Below are 6,952 nucleotides of genomic sequence, written 5' to 3'. Positions count from 1 at the left end.
TCAATTAAAAAAATAGACAAAAGACCTCAACTGACATCACACCAATGAAGATATACAGATATCAAAGAAGCATATAAAAATTCTTCACATAATGTATCATCAAGGAAATTCAAATTAAAACAACAGTGAGATACCACTACATACCTGTAAGAATGGCCAAAATCCAGAGCACTGACAACACCAAATGCTGATAAAGATGTGTAGCAACAAGAACTCTCATTCATTGCTGATATAATGGTAACGCCACTTTGAAAGCAGTGTGGCAGTTTCTCACAAAACTAAATATACTCTTACACACACAATCTTGTAGTCATGCTCCTTGGAGCTGAAAACATATGTCCATGCAGAAGCCTGCATATGGATATTTATAGGAGCTTTATTAACAATTGCCCAAACTTGAAAACAACAAAGATATCCTTTAGTAGGTGAATGGATAAACTTTAGTACACCCATAAAATGGAATATTATTCATCACTGAAAAGAAATTAACTTGAAAAGACATGAAAGAACCTTAAATGAATATTACTAAGTGAAAGAAGTCAATCTGAAAAGGGTATGCACTGATTCCAACTACATGACATTTTGGAGAAGGCAAAACTATGGAGACAGTAAAAAGATCAGTGGTTGTCAAAGGTTGTGAGGATCAGGAAAGGATGAATCAATGGGACACGGAAAATTTTTAGGGCGGGGAAAAAATGATACCTTTCTGATGGATACATGTCATTCATTACACATTTGTCCAAACCCTTAGATTGTACAACTCCAAGAGTAAACTATGGACTTTGGGTGATGATGATGTATCAGTGTAGGTTCATCAATTGTAACAAATGTACCACTATGATGAGGGAAAGTTGATAATGGGGGAGGCCATGCATGGGATGGTGATATGTGGGAAATCTCTGTAGCTTCTTCTTAATTTGGCTGTGAACTTATAATATGTATATAATTGTATTATTGGGAATATAACTTATAGAAATGCAATATATTTGATAATAACAGCACAAAGAACACAGGTGGGAATAAGCTGTACTGGAGTAAGAAAATAATACCCAATGAATACTCCACCCAATAGCAGTAGAATATATATTCTCCTCAAGTGACTATGGAAAATTCTTTTGTTGTTATTGTTATTGTTAATCCTTGCCCGAGCGTATTTTTCCATTGATTTTCAGGGAGAGTGGAAGAAAGAGGGAAAGACATTGATTGGTTGCCTTCTGCATGCACCCTGACCAGGGCCCTGGCAGGGGAGAAGCCTGCAACCAAGGTATGTGCCCTTGAGCAGAATAGAATCTGGGACCCTTTGGTCTGCAGGCCAACTCTATCTACTGAGCCAAACTGGCTAGGGCTGGAACATTCTTTAGTATAAATCATGCTATGCTATAAAACAGGCTTCAATAAATTTTGAAGCATTGAAATCATACAAAATGTGTCCTCTAATCACAGTTGAATGAATTTAGAAATCAATAGCAAAAAATAATCGGGGAAACTTACAAATACATGGAAATTAAACAACATAGACCTAAATAGCTAAGGGGTCAAAGAAGTCACAAGGGAAACTTGAAAATAATTTGAAATGAATAGAAATGAAAGCACAACATTAAATAAATTTATGGAGTCCTAACCGGTTTGGCTCAATGGATAGAGTGTCGGCCTGCAGACTCAAGGGTCCCAGGTTTGATTCCAGTCAAGGGCATGTACCTTGGTTGCAGGCACATCCCCAGTAGGGAGTGTGCAGGAGGCAACTGATCAATGTTTCTCTCTCATTGATGTTTCTAACTCTCTATCCTTCTCCCTTCCTCTCTTTAAAAAATCAATAAAATATATTTTTAAAAAATTTATGGGATGCTGCTAAAGTGGTAGTAAGAATTTTTTTAATTAAATTTTATTGGGGTGACATTAGTCAATATGAACATATAGGTTTCATGTGTGGATTACTAATTTACAAAATCTGTATATAGGATCATGTGCCCACCACCCAAAGTCAAATTTTCTCCTGTCACCTCATATTAGAACCCCTTTCTCCCCCCACCTCCCTCCTCTGGCAACCACCACACTGTTATTTGTGTTTATAAGTTGCAGTTTTATATCCCACATATGAGTGAAATCATATAGTTCTTAACTGTTTCTGTCTGACTTATTTCACTTCACATAATGTTCTCAAGGTCCATCCGTGTTGTTGTAAATGACACTATTTCATCCTTTCTTATGGCCATGTAGTACTCCATTGTGTATATATAAGGCATTTTCTATTTATTTATTTATTTATTTATTTATTTATTTATTTATTTTTTAAATATATTTTATTGATTTTTCACAGAGAGGAAGGGAGAGAGATAGAGAGAGTTAGAAACATCGATGAGAGAGAAACATCGATCAGCTGCCTCCTGCACATCCCCCACCGGTGATGTGCCTGCAACCCAGGTACATGCCCTTGACCAGAATCGAACCCAGGACCTCTCAGTCCGCAGGCTGACGCTCTATCCACTGAGCCAAACCGGTTTCGGCAAGGCATTTTCTTTTTAAAAAATATTTTTATTGATTTCAGAGAGGAAGGGAGAGAGAGGTAGAAACATCAATGAGAGAGAGAATCATTGATTGGGATTGAACCACAATTTACTGGTTCATAGGTTGATGCTCAACTGCTAAGCCATACCAGCCAGGCAGTAGTAGTTAGAATTAAAAGGTATAAATGCCTATATTTAAAAAATAAATAAGCTTTCACATCAATAGCCTAATTTTCCACTGTAACTTACTTCAGAGCAAAGTATTATAAACCAGCAGAAGAAAGGAAATAATAAAGATTAGAGTAGAAGTGAATGAAATAGAGGATAGAAAAACAATAGAGAAATCAACAAAAGCAAAAATTGGTTCTTTGAAAAGTTTACCAGAAATTGGTAAGTCTTTAGCTAGACTGGTCAAGAAAAGCATAGAGAAGACTAATATTACTAAAAGTAGAAATAAAAGAGGAGACATCATTACTGACTGTAGAGAAATATGAAAGCATATGTCAGCCCTAGCTGGTTTGGCTCAGTGGATAGAGCATTGGCCTGAAGACTGAACAGTTCTGGGTTCGATTCCTGTCAAGGGCACATGCCTAGGTTGCAGGCTTGATCCCCAGTGGGGGTTGTTCAGAAGGCAGCCAATCAATGATTCTCTCATTATTAGTGTTTCTATCTCTCTTCTCCCTTTCTCTCTGAAATCAATGAAAATATATATTTTTCTTAAAAAGGATGTATCAGAATGGGGCTACCACCCTTTCCAAAGTGCAAGTGAGTGCAGCCTTCCTCTCCTCTAGCACCATTCTCCTTGAAGAATAGAGTGAAAAACTTTTTACAAAGTCGTTAAGCCCCTAAGCTTAATAGTTTTTAAATTGCTTGGACCTCTGCCAACATAGTCAGGACAGAAGGCACTATGGTCTACCCAAGCTCTTCCCATCTCCCACTGGAAAAAAGGGACTTGGTGATAACAAAGACTTAGGAAGGGTCCAAATTAAAGTAAAAATGGTAATATTATAGCAATTACACAAAAAATTACAATTACATAAAGACAAAATGACCCACCAAAGTAAAATATCATTATTTCAGGAACAGTAGCAAATGAAATGGTGACCCACTCATGCCAGGACTGCTGATGCAGATAATACAGTTCAGTCTGAGAATTATGGAAATTTTCTCTTTCTGTGCATTAGGCACAGTTGGAATTTTGCAGCATTCAGTGGCAGCTCTGCTAACTGGCTAATTTTAACATTCACTGAGTGAAGTAAGTCTATATAATAGTGCATTAGTCAGTCACCCATAATAGTGAAAAAGGACTTACGCAAAGTCCATCAGTGTTTGGCAAATCTTATTTTGAGAATCACTGCTTTGCAACTGCACATGGATTGCCATTTATCTACTTGGGCATATAACATATAACCCAGTGTCAGTAGGGCCTTCTTCCTATCCTTACAGAAAAAAAAAAAAATGATAAAGTTGAGTTGAAGTCAAATCACATGGAAGTCCAAAGCTCTTCTCATAATGTCTGCACGTTTCCAAAGCTTTTCATATAATTTCTATAAATTTCAGGATTGTTTTATTATCTCTTCCACGTGAGAGGTCTTTGTATTGCATCACAGTAATGCAGTCTCCTCTTTAAATCCCAACATCAACAACAAAATCACCTCAGAAAGATGTTTTCTGAAGATGTGTGGGAAGATGGAGGAGGAGTGAAATGACAGTAACATAAACACTGTCAAATAAAGGAATAGATTTTCCATTCTTAAAATATTCTTCACTTCCCTCTCTCTCCCTTCTCCTTCTTCCTGCCCCCTCCCTCTAGTTTAGACTTTCACCAGCACTCCTCTTGATTCTCCTCTTCTCTCTGTTCTTGGTTTTCTTCTCTCCATTGTTTTGAACAACAACCTCATTCATTCCATTGTCTCAGAAAGAAAAGCTTGAACACTTCTCTGAATGAATACTCGGATCCTTGGGGTCTCACCTTCCACTTATTCCCAATGCTGATCTAGGAAAGTTTCCTTGAGAATCAGCTGAGACTGGCATGTAGTAAACATGACAAGTGATGTTGAGCTACCTAAGGAGATGGGGGGCAAGAGGTGGACAGAAGCATTTCTCAAGAAAGAAGGGGGTAGGAATGTGGTGCAAAGCAAGAATGTGTTTAGGAAGAATGACCTAGAGGAGCAGGCAAGTTAAGAGAAAAAGATGGGTGATGGTACAAGATAAAAAACTAAAGTGGAGCCCTGTCCGGTTTGGCTCAGTGGATAGAGCGTCAGCCTGCGGACTGAAGGGTCCCAGGTTCGATTCCAGTCAAGGGCATGTTCCTTGGTTGCGGGCACATCCCCAGTAGGGGGCGTGCAGGAGGCAGCTGATCGATGTTTCTCTCTCATCGATGTTTCTAACTCTCTATCCCTCTCCCTTCCTCTCTGTGAAAAATCAATAAAATATATTTTTAAAAAAACTAAAGTGGAGAGATAGCTCATTTTTCGGGGAAAAGGACATCTCTTTTATTGAAACAGCATGAAAGGAGAGAGGTGGGGATACAGGTTAAATGCACTTGTAGTTGGCAAGGATAGTCAGTTGAGATCATGAAGGTGCAATGACTTGGATTTTCTCAATAAAGTCAGGAACAAAGCCATCTGCTAATTGAGGCCAGAGGTAGGAGAGGGATTAGCACTGTGATTGGAGACCATGAAGTACCAGTGTTTTTAATTTATAATGTTGAACAATGTTGTCCACCATATCCACCCACCTATGAGTAGGAGCAAATAAGAAAGTATGATGGCATGGATCCTGGGCTGTGAGTCCAGTTAAATAGCAAATACAGTGATGGACCAAAAATGTCATCTAATGGGAGGTGGTAAATTGGAAGAAAAGTATGTAGCTCAAATAACTGGACATGAATAAGATTAGATATATTGAGAGCAAAAGAGTGAGCTAGAAGAATAAGAGATTGGGTACACTATTAATGTTTAGGATATCAGTGGAAGATGAACTTTAAATTATGACATGGTCCAGAGTGTTGCCCATGAGAATTGTTTTTGTGGCCTGTAGATTGGCATTGACGAAGGTCAAGGAACTCAGAATTTAGGATATTTGATTGGTGATGGGCAGTCAGGTGTTTCAGGATGTGGCCAGCTAGCGGTGAAGAAGACTGAGTCAAGTATATGGACCTCATTGGAGGGTGACCAGGAGGCCAGAATATGACAGTAAAAAAGCTGTGGTGGAGAAGAAAACATTTTATAAAAGTCATTTTAATTTTTAAAAATGAAGTTGTAATTTACATGAGATAAAAACCATAAATCACTCATTGTGTATAAGAATCAGAGCCTCTATAGAGGATGGGTAAGAGAAAACACTGAGTTAGTGGCATAGGAGCAGAGGGACCAGTTGAATACTACCACAGGGTTTGACACTGACGCCTCAAATAGATCAAAACATAACTCTAAATCCTGATAGGATGGTGTGCCCAGGAGTCTTTTTTTAAAAAAAAATTGTTGTTTTTGTTAATCCTCACCAGAAGATATTTTTTCATTGTCTTTACATAGAGTGGAAAGGGAAAGGAAAGAGAGAGAGAAAAGCATTGATGTAAAAGAGACACATTGATTGGTTGCCTCCTGCACGTGCCCTAATCAGGATCCAAGGATTGAACCTGCAACCCAGGTGCATGTCCTTGACTAGTAATCAAACCCACGACCCTTTGGTATAGGCCAACATTCTAACCACTGAGCACACAACATTCTAACTACTGAGCACACTAGCTAGGGCTTTTTTTTTTTTTTTTTTTTTTTTTTTAATAAAGGCAAAAAAGACAGTGGTTCAGGTGCCTGCTAGCAAAAGTTGAGCTCTTGAAAAATCTTGTAGTGATAGATATTGGAAGTTACTGAAACAGTTAGAGCCAGGAATGCTGCTCAAAAATCGAGCTAACATGCCTCCATTGAAACACACACACACACACACACACACACACACACACACTCACACTCTCAGAGGCGTAATCCTCACTCTAAAAGGCAATCACTATGCATAAGAGACAGATGGTTAAACAAATAACTTAGAAGTGCTTGAAAAAAGTTTCCTTTCTATATTAAATATTCCCAGTGGAATAAATGAGATAAATTATAGCAGAAAGCACATTGGATGTGGTGTGCAGAGCAATCTAAAAACTCTGAAAACTTTTGCTTTCTTTCTTCAGAACACATTGTCCCTCCAGGGAAGTGGAGTTTTGCCTCTAATTTGACACTCTGTGTCTGATTTGATTTGGCAGATCAGCATCTTACACAGACTGTTTATCCATCCATATGAGTTTCACAAATTAGTGAACAGGGAAATTCTCTCATTCTATGCAATTACTGGCCAATCCTAAGACAGAAGGTGAATATTGTATTTTCCTTTTCAGTTGCCACTCTTTATGTTTTTGGACAAAATCTAAGAAAGGAGCAATTTCTTAAAAGGAAGAC

The sequence above is a fragment of the Myotis myotis genome, unplaced genomic scaffold (genome assembly GCF_014108235.1).
Source record: "Myotis myotis isolate mMyoMyo1 unplaced genomic scaffold, mMyoMyo1.p scaffold_m19_p_5, whole genome shotgun sequence".
Lineage (NCBI taxonomy): Eukaryota > Metazoa > Chordata > Mammalia > Chiroptera > Vespertilionidae > Myotis > Myotis myotis.
Note: the sequence above shows the minus strand (reverse complement) of the source record.